Genomic DNA, 27697 nt, shown 5'->3' with positions numbered 1-27697 from the left:
TGACCCCTTAAAGTAAAGGAGTAAAGTAAAGAGCAAAGAGAAAGTAAAGAGCTACAGATGCACTGCTTAACTGTTTTCTCTCTAGTGAAGCATTCAGTTTTCCCACTTACAAAGTCCGTCATGTAAATAGCAAATGTGCCATGGCGCGATGCAGCTGACTCTTAAAAGGAATGGGAGATGAGACTATGATTTAGTTTAATGCACGTTATGCCCATAACTCATTAAGAGAATAAGCACAACCTTGTTAGACCATGCGTCAGAGTGTAATTTTCCATTCTTAAAATAGCGAAAGTGTATTCAGACATACCCTTAATGCTTTTGCATCATTTGCTTTACACTTTGTGCCTAGATCTTTAAAATAGAGCCACTTGCCTTCTTTTCTCGTAATGTTGTTTTGATGCCTTTACTGACCATTAGTCTGTTTCTGACTACACTTCTGGATTAACATTATAATTTTGTTTGTACCTGTTTGACCATTGCCTGCCTGACCATTCACTCTTAAATAAACTGCATGTGGATCCTCAACTCCTTTGTCAGTATCGTATGTTAACTCTTATAAAATTAAATTGCTGCAAATGTATTTGTATATGTTTTTTTAATTATTAGCTGAAAGAGAAAAAAATAATTCTAAAATGTTTTTGCATAAAGTGAACTAATATTGCAGATTTTTAAAAATACTTTTGCATCTGCGGAAGAAGGAAATCCATTTTTAAAGTGGCGTAATTATGCAAATCATTGTATAAGACTTTCGGTATCACTTTATTTTGATGGTCATTTTTAGCAATAGTAGACTATCTGCTTAATATCTGCTAATACTGCTCCTTCAACAGACGTTTAAGTGAATATAAGAAACTTTGCAAGTACACTTCAACTTACACTAACCCTAACCCCAGCCTAACAGTCCACTTTTAACCTAATAAGAATTAGTTGGCATATAGACGCAATGTAACTTAAATTTTACAAATGGACAATCGAAATAAAGTCTGACCAGACTTTCTCTGGAACAAAAAATATTATAGGAAATATTATGAAAAATTCCTTGCCCTGTTAAACATCATTTGGGAAATAGTTGGATGCAAATGAATAAAACTCAAATAAGAATATAATTAAATACTGATCTAAAAGCACATATATAGATCGGGTAAAAATAAAGGTGTGAAGTAATGAATGTTAAACCTCACCAGCGAGATTGATGTGTGAAAGTTTTTGGTGAGTTGTGGTCGTCTGAGGTGAAAAATACAGCAGAAGATTCATCTCAGTAGACCCTCCTTGATGCTCAAAGCTTGCACCACTTTCTACACCAGCTGAAGATGAGCAACTCCCTAAACACACTTCCATTAAAGCATTCTTTAACTGCTGACAAGACTCTTAAAAAAAGTGCTTGACAACTACCTTCATCTGGGACTGGTGAAGATTTAAGCCGTCACCTCCGTCTCCTTTCAGAAGCATTTCTCAAACATCTGTGTCACTCTGAGGGAATTTTATATATACTCTTTCTATAGAGTTTGGAGGATCCGTTATCAGTGCAGCATACAGTTACCCTGTAAGAAAAAGAAAAAAACATAGCTAGTAGAAGCTAAGCATTGAAGACTAAAGACACTTGACATATTTGCTTGACAGAAAGACATTTATACTTTTATAGGAAGGAAATACTGTCATTGTTGAAAACTCACTAAGGCTTTATTTCAACATTTTTTTGTTATTAATGTTTTTTCCTAGCTTATGTTTTGAGAACTAAGTGTTCAGCATGCTAGCTTAGCACAGGCACATTGCTATGCTAAGCTTTTATTCTTCACAACAAATCTTAAACTGTATAAAGTGCAGTGTAAAAATATTCCTGCTGCCTTCAAATGTTTAGTTGAATCAAATTTGTGATATTTAGTTAACTAACATCAATCAAACTGACTAAAAGTGCTATAACCCAGGCTCATTATTGATACATCCTCTTATATACATTTCTGGAGATCATGAAATACATCCCAGGAGGTAAATTTTTTGCGTTTTTTGTATTTGTGAATCTGTTAAAGGCCGCTGTGTACGCTTTTTCAGATCTCAAAATTCTCTCACAGGTGCCATTTGAGCCTGTTATTTTCACGTAAATCTACCAGAGGCTGATGTCGACTGACTGACTGACTGGTTGATGGTTGACCGACTGATCAAATCCCCCACCCACCCCCTACCCTAAACTAAACCCAACCGATTATTTCAATAGCACTGTTTAAAAAACTGTAAAATACTTGTTGTCTTGACTTTTAGCTTTTTTACAGTGTAGTGTTCCTTGAGTACTTTTTGCGTTATCACAAATATCATATTGATATCAGATCAAATTGTGACAAGTATTCGGTCTAAAACATGTCTGAGATATTTACGTGAACTGACATTTTTAAGAATGTCATTAAAAGCACACACAAACACAAAAAAACACAACTCTTGAGAGTCCCAGAGCATTTACTGCATGATGAGATTTATTAGAATGTTGCAAGAATTGCTTTATAAATCAATTTATCAAAGGGTAAATAAATAAATATTTGAAGTGGATTGTCACCTTCTTGATGGATGGATGGACAGACAGACGGACGGATAACTTGACAGATAAACAAGGCTCAGCCAAGATGAGTGTGTATTCACTGTATTTAAGGTATCTATTAAAATGGACGGACGGATGGACGGACGGACGGACGGACAGACAGACAGACAGACAGACAGACAGACAGACAGATAGATAGATAGATAGATAGATAATGTAGAAATACAGACAGACAGACAGACAGACAGACAGACAGACAGACAGACAGACAGACAGACAGATAGATAGATAGATAGATAGATAGATAGATAGATAGATAGATAGATAGATAGATAGATAGATAGATAGATAGATAGATAGATAGATAGATAGATAGATAGATAGATAGATAGATAGAGATAATGTAGACAGACAGATAGATAGATAGATAGATAGATAGATAGATAGATAGATAGATAGATAGATAGATAGATAGATGGATAGATGGATGGATGGATGGATGGATGGATGGATGGATGGATGGATGGATGGATGGATGGATGGATAGATAGATAGATAGATAGATAATGTAGAAAGACAGACAGACAGACAGACAGACAGACAGACAGACAGACAGATAGATAGATAGATAGATAGATAGATAGATAGATAGATAGATAGATAGATAGATAGATAGATAGATAGATAGATAGATAGATAGATAGATAGATAAAGATAATGTAGACAGACAGACAGACAGACAGACAGACAGACAGATAGATAGATAGATAGATAGATAGATAGATAGATAGATAGATAGATAGATAGATAGATAGATAGATAGATAGATAGATAGATAGAAAGTCAGACAGACAGACAGACAGACAGACAGACAGACAGACAGACAGACAGACAGACAGACAGACAGATAGATAGATAGATAGATAGATAGATAGATAATGTAAAAAGACAGACAGATAGATAGATAGATAGATAGATAGATAGATAGATAGATAGATAGATAGATAGATAGATAGATAGATAGATAGATAGATAGATAGATAGATAGATAGATAGATAGATAGATAGATATTAAAATGACAACACTTTAAAATGTATCAATTCTGACATCACTTCTGCCTTTGTGAAACTAACCATCACCAGCCTCAAGAACTTGAGACAAAACCTTCCATCAATGTTCCTCTACTCATCGTAAAGGTCAATCTGCTGTTTAATGTCTTGCATTGACTAACTACAGATTAAGGTGCCTTTCTCACGCCTGAAGCAAAGTACACATCCAGAAAAGTTCACTTGACATTTGTCAGAACCCCCGGACCCTGTTCCCGCAGTCGAGATGTCATAGCGCGCCCGTTTCACTCTCATTAGGTGCTCGCGATGAGAAATGACTTTCATTGGCCGTGTAAGTGACTCTAGTCATAACATTATGAGTATGATTAAGAACTCCTGGGTGCACATCACACAGTAATGAAAACCAAGGGAAAATCGCACGAAACAAATCGGCCAATACATCATGCAGGCTAGGTTAATTAGATGCTATTATGTAAACTAGCCATGTGCAAAAGAAATCATTACACATCGGTCAGACGGACGCTTTTTTTATCCAAATTTCGTGGGCGCTGTTCTTACTTTGTAAGCTTGTCAGGAGAACCATTAGTCCAATCTGATGGAAGTTTCCTTCAGGGATCACAGAAGTTGTGCTGAAGCAAGTAAGCAATTTGAAACTATATCTTGAAATAGTTAGTGGGTAAATATAGTCACAGCCATGTTTGAGTAAACGCTTTAGATCATGCCATGGCGCTGCAGGGTTCCTAAAGCCCATTTTTGCCATGCGTGTCCTTCACTGAACCAAGACATCACACAAAGACATTAGTTTCACAAGTTTCTCAGCCCTGAGACAGATTGAATCCCTCCCTCAAACAACTGTTGTATTATGTATGGAACGCTATTAGCTTGTTGACGGTCTTCAAACTGGGGTAATGATCCTACTTTCATAGTTCAAAGATGTATGAAGATCTCACACATTCATTTCAGAGGGGGTGATTTATTGAATTTTACTGTGCCAGTATAGAACTATGGGAAATTGGATTCATAAAAAATTAAGAGACCACTTAAAAAAACTCCCGATTTCTGAGTTATATTTATGTGCTTGAGTAAAAACAATTCCTGATTATTTCTGTTTGTACATTACAGATGACATTTCTTCAGGAATTTAAATTAAAATGCTGTCATTTATAGCAGTAGTGTCCAACCCCCGGGCTGCAGAACGGTACCGGTCCGTGGATCAATTGGTACCAGGCCACACAAGAAATTAAAAATTTTGTTTACTATCTGAGTTAGAAAAATATTTTAATTTGAAAAATCTTTTATTTTGAAATATGTTCTCTTGGTTACAGCTCAGTCACTTGAGTGCCAAAGAATTATTACTTATTGGGCCTAAATCCTGTACACAGTAGATCTCACAACTTGACCTACAATTAGAAAGGTACAAAGTTAGCGTTAGCTCTACTATAAAAGATCTGGGTGTCATATTAGACAGCAATTTAACTTTTGAAAATCATATATCCCATGTCACAAAAACTGCCTACTTTCATTTGAGAAATATCACTAATTTACGAAGTATGTTATCTATCTCAGATGCAGAAAAGCTTGTCCATGGTTTTATGACTTCTAGGCTGGATTACTGTAATGCTCTGTTTGCTGGCTGCCCAGCATTCTCTATTAACAAACTTCAGCTATTACAAAATGCAGCTGCCAGATTTTTACCAGGTCTAGAAAATATGATCATATCACCCCAATTTTATCCTCCTTACACTGGCTGCCTGTTAAGTTTTTTTATTGAATTTAAAATATTGCTTCTTACGTGTAAAGCTTTAAATAATTGAGCTTCTGTTTATCTAACCAACCTTCTGTCTCGCTACAATCCAACCCGCTCTTTAAGATCTCAAAACACAGGGCTTTTGGTAGTACCTAGAATATTAAAGTCAAGTAAAGGAGGTCGAGGCTTCTCATTTATGGCTCCTAAACTCTGGAATAGCCTTCCTGATAATGTCTGAGGCTCAGACATACTCTCACAATTCAAAACTAAAGTACAGCAGCTACACTAATTATTCTCTTTATTCTGTCTTTCCACCTGGGGGTACTCATCCCGAAGCCCTCAGACTACGCAGCGCCAGTGATTAAATCCAAGACCAGCGACTAGATGTTCCCAAGGTTTCCATATACTAGACCAGGCCGTATCCTAAACAGCTGCTGTGGTGGTCATGAAGGATTGGAGAGCATGAGACCTGTGATGCTCCAGGGACAGACGAGTCTTCGCTGAGGTCCAGCTTCCAGCCTCCGGCGCTTTGACTGCAGCTCTGCACAAGACGTTTGGCCAAAGGAGAAATTGTCGTCCCCAACAGGGCCTGGTTTCTCTTGAGGTCTTTTAATTCCTCACTTTTGCCTATTGGTGAAGTTAATTCCTCGTTGCTGTTGCCACTGGCTTGCATGGTTCTGTATCTGTAGAGCTGCGCATTGATGGATTGCTCTTTAATGTTTGGACTCTCAATAGTGACTATTAAACCATACTGAACTGAGCTAAACTGAACTGAACTTAAACTCTGAAAACTGAACTACACTGTTTCAATTTACCATGATCTTGTATGTGAAACTGCTTTGACACAATCTACATTGTAAAAGCGCTATACAAATAAAGGTGAATTGAATTTAATTAAACTGACAAGCAGCAAAAAGAGTAAGAACCAGATGACTTTGGAAAGATCCTTTGCGATATGGAAAGGCCCAGTAACGGACCCACGAACTGAATAGATCCGCAAACCATTTGTCAACAAATCAGGTGAATTCATCCTGTCTGTGTAATGCTGCGTTCACAACAGTGGCGGATGAAGCATCAATCGCAAGTGACTTACATGTTAAGTCAATGCAAAGACATGAATAGACATCCTGTGGCACGAATGATGTGATTCATGTGAATAAAGCAGTGCAAGTTGAGCACATGGGCGAATCGCCAAAGTTAGAAAATCTAAACTTTAATGGACATTTGCATCTCGTTAACCAATAATAAGCTTTTTCTGTTATAGGAGTGATTATGACGTAGTGCCAGTTGTTTGTATCCTGAGGGGAAATCCTCTTGCCGACACCGGACAACAGTTCATCAAACTGGGCCTGGTGCAGTCAGAAGCACCGTTGAAAGCCTATATCATCCATCACCCAGGTATAATTTCTGGAGGATCTGATAAACTCAGAGAGCTGGATGCACCTCTGAAAGGATCTAGTGGACTCAGACACAGCATTGAAATAGACACAGCATTGAAATAATATACTCTGTTTTTCAGCCTTCCTAAAGCACATAAACACAGCTATTCTCTTAATAAAATCCATGTTAGCCATTTAGCAACAAAGCTAGAATCACCTGGCAGACAGAAGTCCAACCCATGACGTGAATCCATGTCTATTGTGAGGTGAATTTGAAGCGTGATTGAAGCAAATTTGGCGCGCAAATGAAGCGAGTAAACTCAGCATCGTCATGCGTCTATTTATGCGCGATTAGTTTGATTTATTTATGTGTTTCACATCCAATGTGAACACAGCATAAGAAAATAAACTGCTGGAGATCGATTACATAATGCGTCTTTTGAGCATTGAAGTTTGTTATTTCCAATGGCGGGGTGCGGCTTGCGCATGCATATTGGGAGCTCGTGGCTTCCAGGTGCACCTAGTTGAAAACATTAAATTTTTCCAGAATATCAAGAGTCACAGGACAAGAACTGACCAATCAGCTTCATACGCATGTTATTAGACTAATTATCTCAGACAAACACTGGAGTGTTTTTTAATATTCTTCATAAATAAAACGTGTCAGATCTGTCGCAATGTTTTGTCAGCTTTTTTGTAACGTAAAAATGTATTTACTGACATTTGAATAATTGACCTCAAAGAGTTTAAACAGAAATGCATATTATTATTTAATATTATTTTTTATGTTTTTTTTTTATTTTATTGTAACCTTTTTTTATAATAACAATAATCAATGTTGGGTCAAATGGACAAACCCAAACATTGTATTACATTTTAAAATTGCATTTAAATAAATTTTTTTTTTAAATATTTAACCCCACCGGTGTTGAACCCAGTAACCCTGTTTGTTTATTTTATTTTATTAATTTTTTTTTATACAATTTCCTTCCTTATTAGAAAATGACTGACACACAAACACACACACACACACACACACACACACACACACACACACACACACACAAAATAACAAATAGTTGAAAGTCCATGTCGACTGAATGCACTGACATTTTGAAAGCCCTTCTTTAAGTCATGGAGGATAAACAGGCTTTTTTTGGGATTTAGTCTTTTGGCAAAGTGCAGTACAATGAACACATTATCTGACGGCCTTGTGAAAGACATAAAACTAAGGGTACATAAAACCTTTAGCACTTACCAGAATCCATCCAACATTAATCCTTGTGTGACTTTGGCCATGTCCAATTTAATTACTTACAATCCTGGACAATTAATTTTCTTTGCACTTTTGTCTCCTCCATTACTTGAGAACGATTCCTTTTGGGTTTCCCCCCATTATTTACAACCAATTATGTTCTTCTCTTATTTCAAATCCACGTTAATACCAGCAAGTAAAGTCTCTTACTAATTTGCATTACACGGAAGTCAGGGAACAAGGGCATTCATTTGCATTGTGCTTTTTTTTCTGTTCTGTCCTTTATCTTGCCTAAGCTTAAAATTGTGAGCTAAATTATTAATATTGTTCTTTAAAAGAGAGAGGGTAACACCGCCTATTATTCACATACAGTAGTAAAGTACCTGAATTTACAGCACACTTCATTGTAATAATAGTGTACGGTATCTACACAAAATGCAAAAAAGGGAACAATAAGAAATGTTTGTGGACACAAGGAAGTAAAAACAGCACTTTAATTTACAGTCTGCAAATGTTATATTTGCCTTGTAATTATGAGACACAAGGAGATGTGGTTGAATTTACAGAGGGAAATACATTTGTGCAGAAATTACAGAGAAAATGTTTTTTATATTTTGATTTCTCAAGTTGCCTTGACTATTTTTTGTTTTATACATGAATAGTTTTACATGATAGCCTCACACAATTGCTGCAAATTTGGCGGCTGCACATACATGATGTGAATCTCCTGTTCCATCACACCCCAAAGGTGCTCTATTGGATTGAGCCCTGGTAACTGTGGAGGCCATTTGAGTGCAGTGAACTCATTGGCATGTTCAAGAAACCTGTCTGAGATATTTCGCGCTTTATGGCATGGTGCATTATCCTGCTGGAAGTAGCCATCAGAAGATGGGTACACTGTGGTCAAAAGGAATGGAAATGGTCAACAACAATATTTAGGTTGGCTGTGGCATTAATAAAATGCTCAATTGGCACTAATGGTCTTAAAGTGTGCCTAGAAAATATCTCCCACACCATAACACCACCACTGCCAGCCTGAACCGTTGATACAAGGCAGGATGGATCCATGCTTTCTTGTTGTTGACACTAAATTTTGACCCTACCATCCAAATGTCACAGCAGATATCAAGACTCATCAGACCAGGCAACGTTTTTACAATCTTCTATTGTCCAATTTTGGTGAGCCTGTGCAAACTGTAACCTTAGTTTCTTGTTTTTAGCTGATAGGAGTGGCAATCGGTGAGGTCTTCTGCTGCTGTAGCCCATCCGCTTCAAGGTTGGATATGTTGTGCATTTAGAAATTCTCTTCTGCATACCTCACTTGTAACAAGTGATTATTTGAGTTTGGAACCAGTCTGCCCATTCTCTTCTGACCTCTGCCATCAACAACCCTAGAGATGGTTGTGCATGAAAATCCCAGTAGATCAGCAGTTTCTGAAATACTCAGCCTAGCCCATCTGGCACGAACAACCATGCCACGTTCAAAGTCACTTAAATTACCTTTCTTCCCCATTTTGATGCTCGGTTTGAACTGCAGCAGATCGTCTTGACCATTTCCTTGAGTTGCTTTCATGTGATTGGCTGATAAGAAGTTTGCCTTAACAAGCAGTTGGGCAGGTGTACCTAATAAAGCGGCTTGTGAGTGTATATGTACAGTAGGTTTTGATGGCGCAAACAGTGAGTACGAATATTGTTCAAAATACTGACATATTTAATATCCACCAAGGTTCATTGATATTACTTGACTCGGGGTACATTTTTGCGAAATGTAAAGTACATTACTCCGGGCATATTTTGTTGTACGTTTCTGATGACAAATCCATTAGAGGGGCTGTCTACGTTTTTGTGTATCTAAAATTTGCCTAACACGTGTACATGTGTTGTATGTTTCATATACACACATCTTTCTTGTACATGTCCACAAAAAGGCCGGGCTTGTTTTATAGCTCACCTAGCGAAACTCTGATCTAAACCATTTCCTAAACCCAACCAATAGTGTTTTCAAAAGCAAACATAAGAGAAAGTGCACTGTGACCACATAGCTTTACTTTGATTTTACATTACTTTAATCTCTTTTGTTTAAACTTGCTTCACCGAACTTCAACCCTAGCACTTTGCATGACAAGTACACTTGGTGTTGTGCAAAAAATTTTATAAAAATAATCATTTATTTGTCAATAACATGTCCCTGCAAGAATAAGTAACCCAAGAAAGTAACCCAAAAAATGCTGCACCATACAGCCCTGTAGTGTTTATTTTACCTAGAAACTGCAGTCAAACATATGTATAACTCAGTGTTGCCAGATTGGACGGTTTTCAACCCAATTGATTAGTTTTGAATTTGATTTTACAGGTAAAAAATGGTTTTGGACAGTTTTTGGGCTGCAAACATTCAATTATATCTGAAATCACACAATTTTGCAGTTTCAGAAAAAAATGTAGGCTGAAGCATGTATTTCAGTTGAACTGTTTTGGTTTAGCTCATTGCTTTTAGCTGTGATCTAAAGTCTTACCAAAGAAAGTTAAAACAAAAAAGAACGAAATATGAATGTTCATCGGCCTGTCAGGCAAAGACTGTCTCTCACCTCTCTTATATCTATGTATAAGTCATTAATCTACTAGTTCTTTTTGGCTGAGGGTTCCTACAGAGAAATGAGAGTTACTTTCTCAGAGCAAACTCACTAATGAGGGAGTCTCTTGGAAGGGTTCAAAACCTCTGGCTGACTCTGAATATAACCTTCAGCGCATGGCCATGTGAAACAGAAGCTCTCAATCTGTGATGTCTTATGTATGCTTCATTTGTGAGGTTGAAGGTCCAAGGCACGGCTTCTAAATTACACTTCAGATAGATAGAAAGCTTTGTGAGAACTGATGATCTTCACTGAAGGTCATTCTGGGAATATGCCAAGCAGAAACAAAATTTATCAAATTAATGTAAGTGACAAGTGTATTATGAGACGAAAAAGACATTGGGGGGTGATGTTAATTGTTCCCCAAACTGAGGAATTAGTTTGGTGTGTTCAGTGTGCCTTAAATACAAGTTTCAAACTTCAGAGCAGGGTCAAAAAGGAAAGAGCTGATTTGGATAAAAGTCGCCGTTGATCATTATGGTCTTAATGCTAGATAGCTATCAACTTGGCGGGGAGGCCAGAAATGCTAAGAATGGCAAATACCTGCAGTACTGTCCAGTATTTCTCCTACAGATCCTGCAGAGTTTAGCTCTGAGCTTAATTAAATTTGCCTAAACTAGCTAATCAGCAAAAAGTGTTGGGGTAAGCTCAAGGTAAACTCCCTTGTGTGTGTGCTTTTTTTTAACTTTGATCTCTGACTCTGTGACTGATGCTCCATGAAATGTTTGGACTATACAGCAATGTATGGCATACCACCACTTCACTGAATATTTACAAACTAGGAATAGGATCGTACTGGATACTATAGTCACAGGCTTGTCACCCTGCAGCCCAAGACAGTTATTCACTGAAGCTAAGCAGGGCTGAGCCTGGTCGGTACCTGGATGGGAAACCACATATAAAAATGAGGTTGCTGTTGGAAGGGTTGTTAGAGAGGCCCCTATACTGTACCTGGTGTGTAGTGGTGCACTGGTGCCATTGTCCTCTGACTGCCGTCGCATCTTCCAAGTGGATGCTGCACACTGGTGGTGGTGTAAAGAGACCCCCCACGTGATTGTGAAGCGCTTCGAGTGTATGGACATACATGATAAATGTGCTGTATAAATACACATTAGAGGCTGACGCAGTGGCACAGTAGGTAGTGCTGTCGCCTCACAGCAAGAAGGTCGCTGGTTCGAGCCTCAATTGGGTCAGTTGGCGTTTCTGTGTGGAGTTTGCATGTTTTACCTACTTCCGCGTGAGTTTCCTCCGGGTGCTCCGGTTTTCCCCACAGTCCGAAGACATGCAGTATAGGTGAATTGGGTAGGCTAAATTGTCCGTAGTGTTTCAGTATGTATGGATGTTTCAAAGAGATGGGTTGCAGCTGTATGGGCATCCGCTGCTTAAAACGTGTGCTGGATAAGTTGGCGGTTCATTCCGCTGTGGCAACTCCGGATTAATAAAGAGACTAAAATGAAAAGAAAATGAATGAATGAAAGAAGTACACATTACATATATGTGTATAATTAAATTAAATTTAGCTTAACTTAATTTAATATAATTTAATTAGATTTTATTATTTTATTTACATTTATTTAATTTTACTTTGTTTTATTGTATTATTTATTTAAATGTAATTATTTAATTCAATTTTTGTATGTTTTTAGTTAATTTAATTTAATTATTTAAAATAGAATCATTATTTTGTTTATTTATTTTTGCTTTGTTTAGAGTTTCTTCATGTTTTTTTTTTTTTTTTTTGAATGCTACTTTAATGTACAAGAAGCTAAAACTAGCTCATTTAGAGGCGAGAACCGGCAGCAAGCAACAAGTTTAATCATAAGGTAAACACAAATCAAAGGTTTCCATATGGAGCTCTTCCAAGGGACTCTACACTTGTAAACACTCGCTCCAACAGGCTCACAGCTCTCAGCACCGCCCCCACTCGTCAAAGCAACCAAACCAACTACTTACAGAGCTTATGATATGCGTCAGCATGATGTGTAGTTACATTTTTTTGAGAGGTGTGCAGGTAATGAAGTGCCCAGAGGCTGCGCCTGACCATACACATGCGTTTGACACTAGTGTAATCTGGAATCTGCCTTAAAAAGCAGGATCACGTGACTTCACATACAGTAGGGAAAGTAAAAAAAAAAAATTTGACCTGGAAAACTTTTATCTATTTTAGGTTCTGAATGTCGATTTTGATTACTTTTTCGATTAAATGCCCAGCCCTAACTGAATGCATAGTAAATAGACTCTATTTTGATTTCAGCATGGCTAAGCACATAGTCCAATGTATGCCTATGGAGAATCCCTTAACCATAATATCAAGCTTATTATACATCATTTGTAAAAATCTAAATCATTTCATTTTTCCAAGAGATCCACTGATCTGATGAAACTCCTGAGGGGCCACTTCACACTGAGGCTGGGACTGTAGAAAGTGTTTTGCTGTCCACTTTCTGTCAGAACATCCACCTCCTCCTGTATCGATTGGTTTTAGAGACAAGAGCTCAGGATCCCCGAGGTCCCCAACCACTCAAGACTATCTGTCATGACCACAGGTGTCTGTTTTTCTGCTCTTGTAGAATATCTGTTGTATCATCTGATCTGCTTGCAGCTGTGGGTTGGGATTGCAGAGGGATTGGCCTGTGACAGATTTAGACGGAAGCATTGCCCACGATAAGAAGCAATAACCACTTGAAAGGCAGATTATAAACATCTGCTAAAGTTTTCCTGCAGGGGCCATTGAATTTTATGCCTTCTGATTTGTCTTCTCCTGTGTCATACAGTATGCGAAAAAGGAAGGAATGAAATTATGAGCACTGCTTTCCATCTCAAGCCGATTGGATGAATTGAATGCAGTCCTTATCTGAAGCTTGTCTCGTGTCTGAAGCCACTGGAAATAATTCAGTTTTTTATCTGCTGAGTGGCACTCTTAGGACCGATTCTCTTCTTTTCTGTGCTTTTTGAACACCTGTGCTATTGCTTTAAGTATCATGTCATGAGAGTAAAAGGATGTTGGGCACTTCTGTCAGTTGTGCATTTACCCTTTCTTGTCACTATTTTCAAAAACTTCAAGTACGATAAATGGCTATTCTACTGAAGCGTGAACTTTTAGTGGCCAGTTTTAAACACATTCTGTCAACTCTCCGCACATGCAACTGATTCCAGTATAGGTCTGTTGTGAGTGGCACTAAAAGTCTTTTTGTGTTTGGCAGAAACAAAAGAAAGTGCAATACAGGCATTACTACTGTATATCCCGTTAATTATTGTACTTTATGTACTGCAGAATGTGAATGATGAGTGGTACTAAAAGGTTTGTCCAATGCAGCTGTGTCTAACGGTATTCCTGAAGGACCAACGTTCAGTAGATGTTGCATCCTAGTTCAGATTTTGCGTGCTTCAAAGAACATGAACTTCAACTTGGAGAAATACACATACACATACTGTATATATTCGTGATTAAAATTCACTATACTTGTTGATCACCTTTAACAGTAATTTCTGAATGCCTGAGTGACTGTTTCCATTATTGTGGTTGGAACTATTGGTGCGTTCAAGTCCAGCTAAATAAGACATGACTTGATATGTCAAGTCATGCCCTGTGAAGTCTATTTCTAAACTAATTTCAAGAGGATCACATGCTTATGTTTGACCACAGCTAGTCCCGCATTAGCTAATGAAATTATTCACCAATCCAACAATTTCTAAGTCGCCAAAAATAACCAAAGTTCCATACCAGTTATCTTAATTTTGAAGAACACCCCCTTCCACCCTTACTTCTCCTTCTTTCCTAAAATGGGCAGCATGGTGGCACAGTGGTTAGCACTGTTGCCTCACATCAAGTCCTTACCAGACCAGTCGACACTTCTGAGTGGACTTTACACGTTCTCATCGTGCTTGCGTGAGTTTTCCCAGGTTCCCCTGGTTTCCATCCAAAGACATGCGACTTAAGTTTATTGACTAATCCAAATTGGCACCAAAGATGTGCTCTCTTCATAGCAATTCCTAATTTGTTAATAACTATAAGCTGCAGGACATCGAGATCTACCTGAGCTCTAACTCCCCTCTCGCCCTGCAAATGGGGGGAAGCCCCAAGTTTGAGGACCTAATGAGCTCAGGGCTCTCTCTTAGGACAGCATGTCAAACACACGTTATAATCAATCATCAGCTAAGTGTGAACTCTTAAGGTTTATAGTGGCAAGTTGAATGCACATGTATACCACCACAAATGTGTTATTACAAGTGGGAAATTTTAACCCTAGTGGGAAACTTTTTCCTTAACCTAAGAGTTTTCAAGTTGGGGGCATCAGTGAGAAAGATGGCAGAATCACCAATCTATAACAGAGAATTATACATACCATTATAAATCTTATTATATATAGATACGAGGGTGGAACTTATGGATGCAAAATGAACTCTTGTGGGTTGTCAGTGTTGCAAATTCTTTCCTTTTTTCCTTAATCTCTGCAGACCTGGTACCGGGTCCGTGACGTCATCAACTTTCGCTTTAAGATTTAAAGGGCTAGCATTGCACCAGACCCCTGTAAGTGGTTTCGTTTGAAAGTGTAGACTCTATATTTGTTGCTCATATGAATCACTTTGGTTTTTAATCTACTCTACAAAAGTTATTTACACTTAAATGCACAGTATTTTGGATACCCGAGCTAGGTATTTTACATTGGTTCAATTTCATATTTTTCATTTGACACATGTACAAGTTATAGCTCAAATGAAAGCTCTTGCCGGTGCTTATATGGTTCTAGCATTCTTTTTACTGAATTATATTCACATATCAAACAGTTGCCGAATGAATCGCGGTGTTTCCATTTCGCAGAAATGAAAACAATACATTTATGATCACTACCAGACACCCCAGATAGCACAAACAGCTGTCATCTCTTACCTTATGCTGTGTGCTTTAGGGCCATTCTCCTGTTTTTGAGTTGATGTGCATAAGTAATCCTTTTATATGTCTGATGAGGTCCAAACACAGTGAATTATGTTTGATCAAACAAAATAATAGTGAAATATGTAAATAATGATTGGTCCCTGTGGCTTGTACAGCACCTCTCATCAGTTGGAATACAATAACTTTTGCATAGATCATGGTAGAGACATTTTTGTTTTTTTTTCTATGATTACAGACATGTGCAGGAACCACCAAAATTAATTACAGCACGCTAGACCACACAGAACCTAAAAGGTACACTTTCAAATTTGAGTTCATAAAAAAAAAAGCGCCTCTTTTTTTAGGAGTTTATTATAACACAGACGACATATACAGTTATTTTAAACACTTTCAATAGTGTTTTATGAAAATTCAAAAGGTTTTCCTTAAAATTATACCAAATGTTTGCATTTACACTTCTGCATGTGGATTTGAGAAGCTTTTAAATCTGGGTAGGCAAATTCCAGGCGGAAATCCTAAAAACAGCAGCAGAGTTTAACTGGTTTGCAGAATTACAAAATATTTTCATGTAATTTATCAAAAGTAGGAACAATGGCATCTTCTGCTGACAAAGGAGACTTGAGCACGTCTGATGCCATTATTATGACTTGTCAGCTGTTAAGTAGGAATGTCCCAGAAAGATTTAAACACAGCAACAGTTCCATGTGGTGAAGATAGCTTCACAAAGGACATCCACGGCCTGCAATCATTCACCCCCAAAGATTCTAAATTTATATCAAGGGAACACGTATGAGGATTCAAAAGTGTGATGTTATTCTCCTGGCAGAAGTCCTTCGTACGGCAGGCATTGTGAACTGCAGCATTGCCCTGTTGAAAGTTTCTGTCATTATCGCATTGATAAAGAGTCCTCAGTCAAGAGAGATGCCCTTTGCAACATGTCCAATTAGCCAGCCATAATTTTACGCCGCTGCACAACCTGAAACTGATTTTCCAAATGAGAGATAAAGCAAGATTGTGATGGAGCCTCCTTTACTGTGCCGTGCAGAAATTATCTCCAGTGGGATCTCCTTGTTAGGCCAGTAACGTTGAAGTCATCATGACCATCCATGTTACATTTTTTTTTATCATAAAATAAAACTGTCTTCCATCTTCCTATGTCCTATGTTTGGTGCTCCCTTTCATACTCCAAATGGGCAGATTTATGGCATTGGAGGAGACACAACATTTGAAAATTGCAAAGCCCCTCTATTGCAGATGCCATCTTAAGATCAACGCACATCGCACAGACCAAAGCCAGCAAACAACTCTGTTGGAATTTGTAGAATCAGTGTGTTACTTCTGCCAGCAACTGTTGCCATTGATTGGTGTTTGTCTTTACTCAGTTGATAATGTTCAATCTGCATTTGTTGGATTGTGAAAAGTCTGAAATAGTGTGGTACGGTATGATTTTCCAAATAATAGCAGCAAATGTGAACTTAATTGGACCTTGGACCAGATAGGCTTCACATAATTGTCCTTACAAGGATCATTGAATAATTAATGTAATCATTGTGTGTGGCAATTTTTAGGGCAATAGAACATCAGATTTTTTTTACAACATTCTAAATACAATGGTCAACTTGTTTATTGGTGTTTGTTACCATTTTTCTGTAAATCTGTAAAGGCATCTGTAAGGGTCTTAATTTGGGTCAACAATTGGCAACCCGGGCTCATTATGGAAACGAAGCACTGCGGACATTTCTGCAGGCCGCAAAATACGTCTCGGGAGGTACATATTCGAGCAGTTTTTGTTTTGTTTTGCCCATGCTGTTCTCGCGTGAAAAGCCGCCAGGGGCCGCTGTGGAGCGACCGTCCATCCGACTGACTGGCTGAACGACTGAACGATCGACCGGGCGGCCGGCCGATCGGCCGACCCGGCCGCCTTTCTCTTCCTCCTCCTCCTCCTTCCCTAAACCCAAGCAACGGTTTGCAAAAGCCGTCCAGAAAAAAAAAAAAGAAGCAAAAGCCCTTGTCTTTGATTTTGACCTTGTTTTCGGATCTCGCCGTGTTCTCGCCCTTATTTTTTTTGGATTCTGTTTTTCATCTTACCTGATTTCTGGAACCGCTGTTCCCCCGACTCGATCCCGGTCGTCCCCGCAGCCGGCTCCTCCTTCTCCGGGCCTCCGCTCTGCCGACGTAACGCTTTGAGCTAAGCGGACAAACTGGTTACAGCGGGAAAGCCCTCCACACGGAGGCGAGCCGTCAGCCGGCGAGTGCGAAGAGGAGGAGCGGAGCTGCGTCACACCGCCCCACAGCGTTCGCTCGAAAAAAACTAAACGCGGCCATACGTACCTCAGGCCACGTAAATCGGGGTCTCCAGAAACGTCCACGGGGCTACGTTTCCAGAATGAGCTTGGGTTGACAATTGGCCTGTGTCTTGATGGACAACCTGTTTGATCTTCCGTCTCAGTGCAGGTGAAAATTTTGGGTCAACCACTTTTCTGACCTTAACTCTCAAGATCTTTTAAGAAATAAAAAATGACTGTCTTACCGCAGCAGTGATGGCATATGATGTATCTTGCTCCTGTTTATTCTTTTGGCAATTTAAAGCTGCACCTACCAGCAAACTTATGGTCCACCAGTGCAAAAAATTCAAACCTATAATATTTCAAATATGGTTTTCACATCAATTTAACATTTCTTACATTAATTTAATCTGAAAAGGCCATGTTTTAACTTAACTTATTTACTTTGTTTGTGTCTTAATATTATAGTTTATGCAACCCCTGCTCAATGGACTATGAAGTAATCAGTAGTGCAATTTCTGTTCAGAGACAGTAATTATCTAGTTATCTAGTATGTGTTGGGTATTTTTTTCCTTCCTAAAGGATCTCAAATTCAACGTTAATCTGCTGATAGATCCAGAATTGCTCTAAATTCAAAGCAAGTCTGGAGTCAGCTCTGAAATATAAAGCTGGTATTTCTGTTTCTCGGACTGCTCTTTCGTTGTATCCCCTGTTCCATATCCTTTCCTTTTTTTGGGCTCTAAGCCCCAGATGATTGATAACTCTCTTTTTATCTTGTATCTGAAGTGATGGACAAGCTCAATGTTAATGCCTTCCTGAATGTCCAGACGTTTGGCCTAGCAGGACCCTGCCGTGTCATGTCTTATTAATATCCCCCTTTCTGTCATGGCCTTTGTACACAGATTAGAAAGTAATTAACCTTTAAAGTCAGCTGCTGGCCCAACATTAACTATTTACAGGCTTGTGGGTCTTACAAGCTGTAGCTCCCTCTCAGTCATTTCTTCTCCTTCTTTTTGTTTCTGCCTCTCAGCACTTTCTTCTACACACTTTTCAGGTGAAGGACCTTTGGTAGAGTAAAATACAGATTATCTAGCACTCCAAATCTGAGAGAAACTACCAAGCACTTTAATATTGCACATTTCAGCTTTTCTCATTTATAGTAAAGATGTCAGAATTACCATAATAAGGGATTCCAACTGGTAAAAAAAGAGTCCTTGAATAAATTGTAATTACAGTTTAATAGTGTTTTCTGAGAGCCAAGACTTGTAGCATGTGATCAATTCAGATCAATTTTGCCACTAATAGTGTTGAGATTAAAATGCTCAATTCTGAGTTTGAGGATGTAAACAAGTCTGAAATAAGCTCTACGTGTTATTTTTATAATAAGCCCCATGTGTTATACGACAAAATGAGCAAGACTATATGTCTTTATATAAAACTATCATAAATTAATATTTACACTACTTATTTTTTTGGTTTATTAATGTGTCAAGGGGAAGCGTGGTGGCACAGTGGGTAGAGCTGTCACCTCACAGCAGCAAGGTCGCTGATTCTAATCCTGGCTGGGTCAGTTGGCATTTCTGTGTGGAGTTTGCATGTTCTCTCCATGTTCGTGTGGGTTTCCTCTGGGTGCTCCGGTTTCCCCCACAAGTCCAAAGACATGCGTTATAGACGAATTGGGTAAGCTAAATTGTTTATAGTGTGTATTTGTGAATGGAAGTGTATGGGTGTTTCCTTGTGATGGGTTGCAGCTGGAAGGACATCTACTGCTCCCACAACATATGTGGGATAAGTTGGCGGTTCATTCCACTGTGGTGACCTCAGATTTATAAAGGGACTAAGCCGAAAAAAAATGAATGAATAATGTGGCGAGTAATTCTGATTTGGCGTTTTGTAATAAGTATATGGATTTAAATTAACTGAATGTACTGTAGTCTTTTAAAACCATCCAGTCAGCTCACAGTTTAAGCAGCACTGTTGTTGTGTCAAATTATTTATTTTTAAGTTTGAGTTTTTTACGCTTTCAGTTTTTAGATACAGTGGGTGATGCTTCAAAACGATGGCGGTTTACTGCCGTGGTGGTATTAACTATGACTATGCCGCCTTGGGGCACAAAGAGATGCAGTTAGGGTTAGGTCCGTAAATATTTGGATATCAACACAATACTAGCATGTTTGTATTATATACTTATTTATATAATATTATTTATATATTATTTATTTATACTTGTATTATATAAGTATGTATTTATAACAAAATAAAATAAAAGGCAAAATAAACAAAACCGAGGGGGAAAAACACTAATAAAACAAATAGACAAACAAACTTGACTGGGTTGGCAAGACAAGGCAGGGCTAGACACAGCAGGACAGAGAAAAATTGACGACAAACTGGCACAGTACGGCAGACATGAGGGGTTTATATGAAGGACTAAATTAACACACAAACAGATGAACATAATTAACTAATAATGGGTTTACAAGGAGGGTGGGACTAGACAATAGACCAGAGAGCGCATGACACAGAGAGACAACACAAGCCATGCGCTCACATAAAACGAGACTAGAACACGCAGCCAATGAGAGAACTCATTAACCGCGTGTTCTTATGACAAGACAAACAACACTGAAGCACGCAACAAAAGCACGCAACCACAATGTAAACACCGAGCCACGTGATTTGACAAGAGAAACAAGACACGAGCACACGATAGATAAACACCTTACCGCGTGCTCACACATAAGCAACGCGCATGCTTCATCTCAGCGCCAACCAAAACTGAAACCAACTAGAAGGAGGCGCCGAGAATGAAGCAGTGCAATACTGACAGAATAAACACCAACACTAGTACAAAAGTGCGGCCGCATCAAGCAGCAGCGCGCACACTCTGCGCACACCCACGAAATACACACAAAGACAGAAACAGGACAAGACAGCTAGTGCCCGGGCTCTGACACCAAAACAAGAATTTACAAGACCAGAGTGGCAGAACCCTGACAGTTTGGCTCTATACACCTACACAATGGATTTGAAATAAAATAACTGTGAATGAGAATAACTGCAGGCTCTCATCTTTAATTTGAGGATATTTACATCCAAATCAGGTAAACGCTGTCAGAATTACAACAGTTTGCATATGTACCTCCCACTTGTTAAGGATCCAAAAGTAATTGTACAGAATAATAGTCATAAATCAAACTTTCACTTTTTAATACTTGGTTGCAAATTCTTTGCAGTCAATTATAGCTCGAAGTTTGGGACGTATAGACATCACCAGACGCTGGGTTTCATTTCTGGTGGTGCTCTGCCAGGCCTCTATAGCAACTTCTTCAGTTCCTGGTTGTTCTTGGGGCATTTTACCTTCAGTTTTGTCTTCAGCGAGTGAAATGCTATATATATATATATATATATATATATATATATATATATATATATATATATATATATATATATATATATATATAAAATGAAGTTTGAACTTCTTTTAATATTTTAAATGGTTTTTGCAGTTTATCCAATTGACTTGTTTAAATGATTATTTTTCTTTATTTTATTTTTCAGACAAACTACTCACCACTTAAAGATGACCTTTCTGCACTCCAAAGGGGAATCCTGTTTGCCCTTCACACCCAGAAGCACATTATCATCGCTTTTATGACATTTGTAATGGACATGTAGATCACTGTCCAACACAATTACACCAGGATGGCCTTTATAGACACCGGACATCCAGGAATATGCTGCTCGGGTGAGTTATGCTTTTCACAGCAGAACTAATCACATTACAAACACAAGCCACGATAAGAGAACATCAGTATGGAAATAAGCAGAACACAGTCTGATGCTTCATGCACAAAGAGCCCATGCAGGTATTGTACATCCAAGCACATCTGGTCTTCCGTGCGCCTGAGAGCCTCCATCATGTTTCATTCATAGCCTGAAGAGAAACCCTTACATCACAGAAATAATGCAGGAGGAGAGGGTTATTTAGAAAGAGACCAGATAAGAAGGAGAAATGTAAAGCGATACATGGGACATGTGTAGATGGCATCTGTGTTGGCTTTCTATAACTAAACAGATATTATTATTATTATTATTATTATTATTTTTATTATTATTAGTCATTACTCAACACATTATTCATTCATTTTCTTTTCGGCTTAATCCCTTTATTAATCAGGAGTCACCACAGCGGAATGAACCGCTAACTTATCAAGCATACAGTATTTTTTACGCAGCGGATGCCCTTCCAGCTGCAACCCAACACTGTGAAACACCCATACACTCTTGTGTTCACACACATACATTTTACCTATTTAGCTCATTCAATTCACCTATACCACATGCCTTTGGACTGTGGGGGGAAACTGATCCAGCCAGGGCTCAAACCAGCGACCTTCTTGGTGTGAGGTGATTGTGCTACCCACTGTGCCACCGTGATGTCCATTATTATTATTATTATTATTATTATTATTATTAATAATATTATTATTATTATTACATGAATAGACTCACCGAATCACTTATTTCATGTGCCTTATTATATATATATATATATATATATATATATATATATATATATATATATATATATATATATATATATATATATATTGCTTATATATGCATATATATATATATATATATATATACATACATACATACATACATACATATATATATATATATATATATATATATATATATATATATATACATACATACATACATACATATATATATATATATATATATATATATATATATATATATATATATATATATATATATATATATATATATATATATATATATATATATATATATATATATATATATTGCTTTACAATGAACTTTTTTTCCTTTTATAGCCATTGGTTATTCTTATAATGCAGTGTATAATAAGGTTCCCTTTGTTGTATTAGTTAGCTATGTTAACTTGAAAAAATTTATAATTTTTTATTAATTTTAACTTTAACAAATACAACATTTGTTTAAATAATTGATATTAATAAATAATTAATAGAACTGAGCTAACATGAACTAACAATGAACAGCTTCATTAACTATCATTAACAAAGATGAATGAATACTGTAAAAATGCATTGACCATTGTTAGTTAATCATGCATCAATTGTTAAGTAATGGACCTCATTGTAGTTACAATTTATATTTTATTTAATTTTGTATTATTTTTTTTTGATGAATATTACTTTTTAAAAATTTTATCAACTCAATTAACTTTGAAGATAGTTAATATAGATTTTATTAATACATTAATTTTCCTTTGGCTTAGTCCCTTTATTAAACTGGTGTCGCCACAGCGAAATAAACTGCCAACTTATCCAGCATATGTTTTATGCAGCGGATGCCCTTCCAGCTGCAACTCATCACTGGGAAATTCCGGTACACTCTCATTCACACACATACACTACAGGCAATTTAGTTCATCCAATTCACCTATACTGCATTTCTTTGGACTGTGGGGGAAACTGGAGCACCCGGAGGAAATCCACACGAACATGGGGAAAACATGCAAACTCCTCACAGAAATGCCAACCGACCCAGCCAGGACTCAAAACAGCGACCTTTTTGCTGTTAGGCAGCAGTGCTAACCTCTGAGTCAACGTGCCGCCTCTATATTCTAAATCTATAAACTACAATTTTATTTCACCATGATGTTCTTTTTTAACATTTCTGACCCTCACCCTTTTATCTTCAGTGATTTTAAAGCACATTGAGGTTCAAACAATACGGCACCATTCTAACTTTCATCATACAGACAATTTTTTTTCTTACATCTTTTGTTGTGTTTCACAGAAGAAAGAAAGCCATAGGGAAGCGAATCTCAAAGGAATCTCAATCCAAAGACTAAAGGGAAGTTTAAGACTCTCCTCTCCTGCCCAGCATCATTACAAATAACCTGCAGTCTGACCTTCAACACGCAATCTATTAATTACACACCCGCTCAGTGATGTTCATCAGCTTCACTTTGCACAGGGTCTTATTTCTTAATTAGAATAATAAGGTAATTAATAACAACACTAGTAAGGTCACCACCTCTCGTCATGAGATGGCCATTGAACGAGTGGGAAGTCAACATAAAATGACTACAAGCAATAATTTGTATCTCATTTCTGGCCCGTCCGGCCTTCCATAACATCAGCTCGCCTGGTCCTGAATGACATAATGTCCTTGCCGGGTAATTACATGAGGCTCGTAAAACTTAAAGCAGTCTAATACCTGGAAATTGGCTTTCAGGTGTGCCGTGTGTCTTTCTGTCATGTTTGACGGTGAGACTCTCTCTCATAAATACCGCTATCATGCAAAACAAATAGAAGCTGAAAACAAATAGTGCTAAATCATCGGCTTTGCTAATATGACGGCATGTTATTTACTGGGGTGTGTGGTCAGACTGATAATGCTGCGTTTATGGTCAATATAAAAACCCTTCCTCTTCCTTTTTTGTCTTTTATTAATCATTTTCTTTGTACACTGAGAAAAAATATATCTGCAAAAGTGTTGCAAACAATTGAAATGGGCTGAATTTAAACAACCTATATTAAATAAATTCTCAGCTTAATTTCTTTGTTTAAATTCAGACCAAATAATTTGTTTACAACCACTTACCTTAAAATAATTTAGTAAATTCAATGAATAATCTTTCATTTTAATCATTTGAATCAATTTTTTTTCAATGTAGTTTGTTTCATCAAGCCATAATCATTACTAATATTTTGTTTCAGGAAAGTATAAACAATTTGAGTACTTTAAAGTATAATATCTAGACTAGATAAAACGTTGTTATTTTAATTTCATATGCATTTAATAAGTATAAACATAATAAAGTATACTACTGTACACTATAAAAAATTCAACCCAGGCTCATTCTAAAAATGTACCGCTATATACATTACTGGAGAGCATCAAATACTTCCCAGGAGGTGCCATTCGTACCTACTGTTCTCACCTAAATCTATCAGAGACTGAGTGACTGACTGACTGACTGACTGAATGACTGACTGACTGACTGACTGAATGACCAATAGTGTTTTCAAAAGCACTGATTGACCCGCCCACCTAAACACAACCGATAATCTTAAAAAGCAATGCAAAAAAACTAAAGCCTTTGTGTGATTTTTACCACATTTTCACATTTTATCACATTCTCACTCTGTTATTTACTTGTTCATTTTATTTTTTGGCTTTTGTTTTTGTTTTCCCACTTTCTGGAACCGTTCTTCACCGAACTCAAACCTTATTGTCGTTCTCAACTCTTCTCCGTGTCTCAAGTCCGCCAACATACATGGTGAGCTACTGGACAAACTGGTAATAGTGGGAAAGCCGGAGATAAGTGGTCAGCTGTGAAGTGCAAAACGGAAAGGTATCATACCACCCTGTAGTGTTCATTTTAAAGATGAAATGCAGCCATACACACTTCTGGCTACATAATTTAGGATCTCCAGAAATATATTTAGGGTTACGTTATCAGAAAGAGCCTATATGCTAAAAAATGCTGGGTTCCACACAATAGATTTATGTTGGGAAAGCATGAAGGAATTAAGTTAACTTATTAGTTTTTTACAAATTCATGTGGAACATAAAACCCTCCAGAATTGTGTGGATTCAGCTCAATTTAAATAAATAGTTTGAACAATTAGCAAAATGTCATTTTTTGAGTGTAAAATTATACTATACTATATACATTTAGCTAGTTTATTTAAGCCATAATCACTATTTTAAAATTTTAGTAAAATTGTTGAGCTATCAAGATTTATTTATTTATTTATTTTTATCAAAGTTTGTCCATTTCATCATGTTAATCGGATTTACTTGAATTATTGTAACTGTAACAAATAGTGATTAGTTAATTGAAATAAATGAGTGAATGCACTGACTTAAAAGCAAAACATTCTTAAAAAGTAAACTTGATGTAACTTGGAACTTTTAAGCTGACTTAACCTCATGTTTAACATTCTGCACATAACTAATTATCTTAATAATTTTAAGGCAATGAGTTTACATAGTTTTTTTTAGGCAGAGCCAATTACTCACTTTTTTTTTTTTACTCAGTTTTTAAAAGTAAAATGAACCTATCAATTTTTACATTAATTTGCATGTCACCAAACCTGACCTTGTTATAAACCTACACCTCATTGGGGATGAGAAAATCATTTAAAAAGTAAGTAAATACTTTGTAAATACTCTTCTAAAAATATAAACAAAATCATTCTAAATTACATAAAACTCTTAAATTGTATTTTTATTTTAATATAATTTCGTTTCAAAGTGATTTGGTTTGAAATCAATATCATTAATCATCATTCATTATTCAACTTCAGAAGATACAATTCTAAAATATTAATTCTCAAAAAAATAAAATAAATAAATTGTTTGCTGGTATGCTGATAAAGCCGCATTTATGGTGGATAAAAAAAGCCTTCCTCCAGCATATGCACACCACTGGGAGTGTCGCTTTTATCTAAGACAAAAACACATCCACGATCCTTCCTTAGTTTTCAGGGTAAAATCAATAACCGTCCAAATTATCTGTGTGCTCTAAGCAGGCCATCAGGCCCTCCTTCCATTCAACATCAATCCACTAAATTCAACATAATCAATGACCCGTCTGGCTTTTTTTCTGTCCAGAGGTGATGCTTGAATTATGAGTGCATGGATTCATTCATTTCTATATTTGAGCATAATGCTTACATAGGGGATTGAACTGGTATTAACAAGGCAAATGTCGGATGTGGGGGTAAGCTGATTGTGGCACATCAATACGGCTGGTAAACTTCTCGTAAAAGTTGCCATTATGTGACAAAATGCTCTTATTTTCATAATTTAAATTTGAATATTTTTTATGGAGTAATAAGACACGATGGGAGGCACGTTGGGTCAGTGGTTAGCACTGTCACCTCACAGCAAAAAGGTTGCTGGTTTGAGTGCTGGGTGGGTCAGTTGGTATTTCTGTGTGGAGTTTTCATGTTCTCCCCACGTTGGCTTGGGATTCCTCTGGGTGCTCCGGTTTCCCCCACAGTCCAAAGACATGAGCTATAGGTGAATTCAATTAACTAAATTAACTGTGTACTGCATGTGTGAGAGTATATGGGAGTTTCACAGTGCTGGGTTGCAGTGGGCATCCACTGTGTAAAACAAATGCAGGATAAGTTGACGGTTCATTCCGCTGCTGTTATCTCTGATGAATAAAATAAAGCTTGTTTTAAATTATAGCTACGGTCTTAAAAAAAACGCACAATAAAAAAAAAACAATTTATGAATTAAATACCCCCCCCCCCCCCCATATATATTATTTTTACATTAACATTATGTACGTCTTTGACTGTTTAATTGATTTATGTATCCATTCAGAACAAATAATAATAATAACCAAGGTGTAATTATAATATGAAATTATTTGATTGATGTATACATTCATGCCTAAAAAATTGTTATGCCAAGGTGTAATTATAATATGAAATTATACATACATTATATATGAAACACAAGACATCTGCACAGAATGACTGTATGAATGTATTTGTTTTCTTTCTACAAATATTGTCCCGTCTCGCATTTTTCATTCTGGTGGTGATGCTTGAATTATGAGTCTATTAATTAAATTCTATACATAAGCGTGGAGCTTTCACAGAGAATAAAACCAATATTAACAAGGGAAATGGATGTGGGGGAAGCCGATCGTCGCACTTCGTTATGGCTGTTAAACTTCTTGTAAAGTTTTCCATTATGTGCCAAAAATAGTGGAGATAAAAGGCCATTAAAATGTTATCGTGTGACACCATAATCCCCTTGGCAGTGTTTCCGCTTATCCAATAGTTTCTCTTTTTTTTTTCTCGTCAAGTGTCTGTTATACTTGACTGCAAACAGTATGCCTGATTTCAGCCCATT

General features: G+C 37.1%; 2 long non-coding RNA genes across 4 annotated transcripts in view; one reads left to right on the top strand and one right to left on the bottom strand.

Annotated features, from left to right (window-relative positions):
• The window catches only part of LOC147832620 (uncharacterized), a 335349-nt gene that overhangs the window by 215595 nt on the left and 92057 nt on the right, over positions 1-27697 (top strand). For all 3 annotated transcript variants that reach the window (XR_015517061.2, XR_015945375.1, XR_015945374.1), the window contains exon 4: positions 21350-21536. This is a non-coding gene — a long non-coding RNA (uncharacterized LOC147832620). The remainder of the gene's footprint in view (positions 1-21349; positions 21537-27697) is intronic.
• LOC148679806 (uncharacterized) lies at positions 18-24949 on the bottom strand. The gene is made up of 3 exons (XR_015945378.1): positions 24877-24949; positions 962-2226; positions 18-913 (listed from the first exon to the last, which is right to left on the bottom strand). It is a non-coding gene; the product is annotated as an uncharacterized LOC148679806 (long non-coding RNA).

Source organism: Danio rerio, chromosome 19, assembly GCF_052040795.2.
Source record: "Danio rerio strain M-AB ecotype USA chromosome 19, GRCz13ab, whole genome shotgun sequence".
In the NCBI taxonomy this organism is placed as follows: Eukaryota; Metazoa; Chordata; class Actinopteri; order Cypriniformes; family Danionidae; genus Danio; species Danio rerio.
The sequence above is the reverse complement of the archived record's forward strand: the minus strand, read 5'-3'. Positions and strand labels throughout refer to the sequence as shown.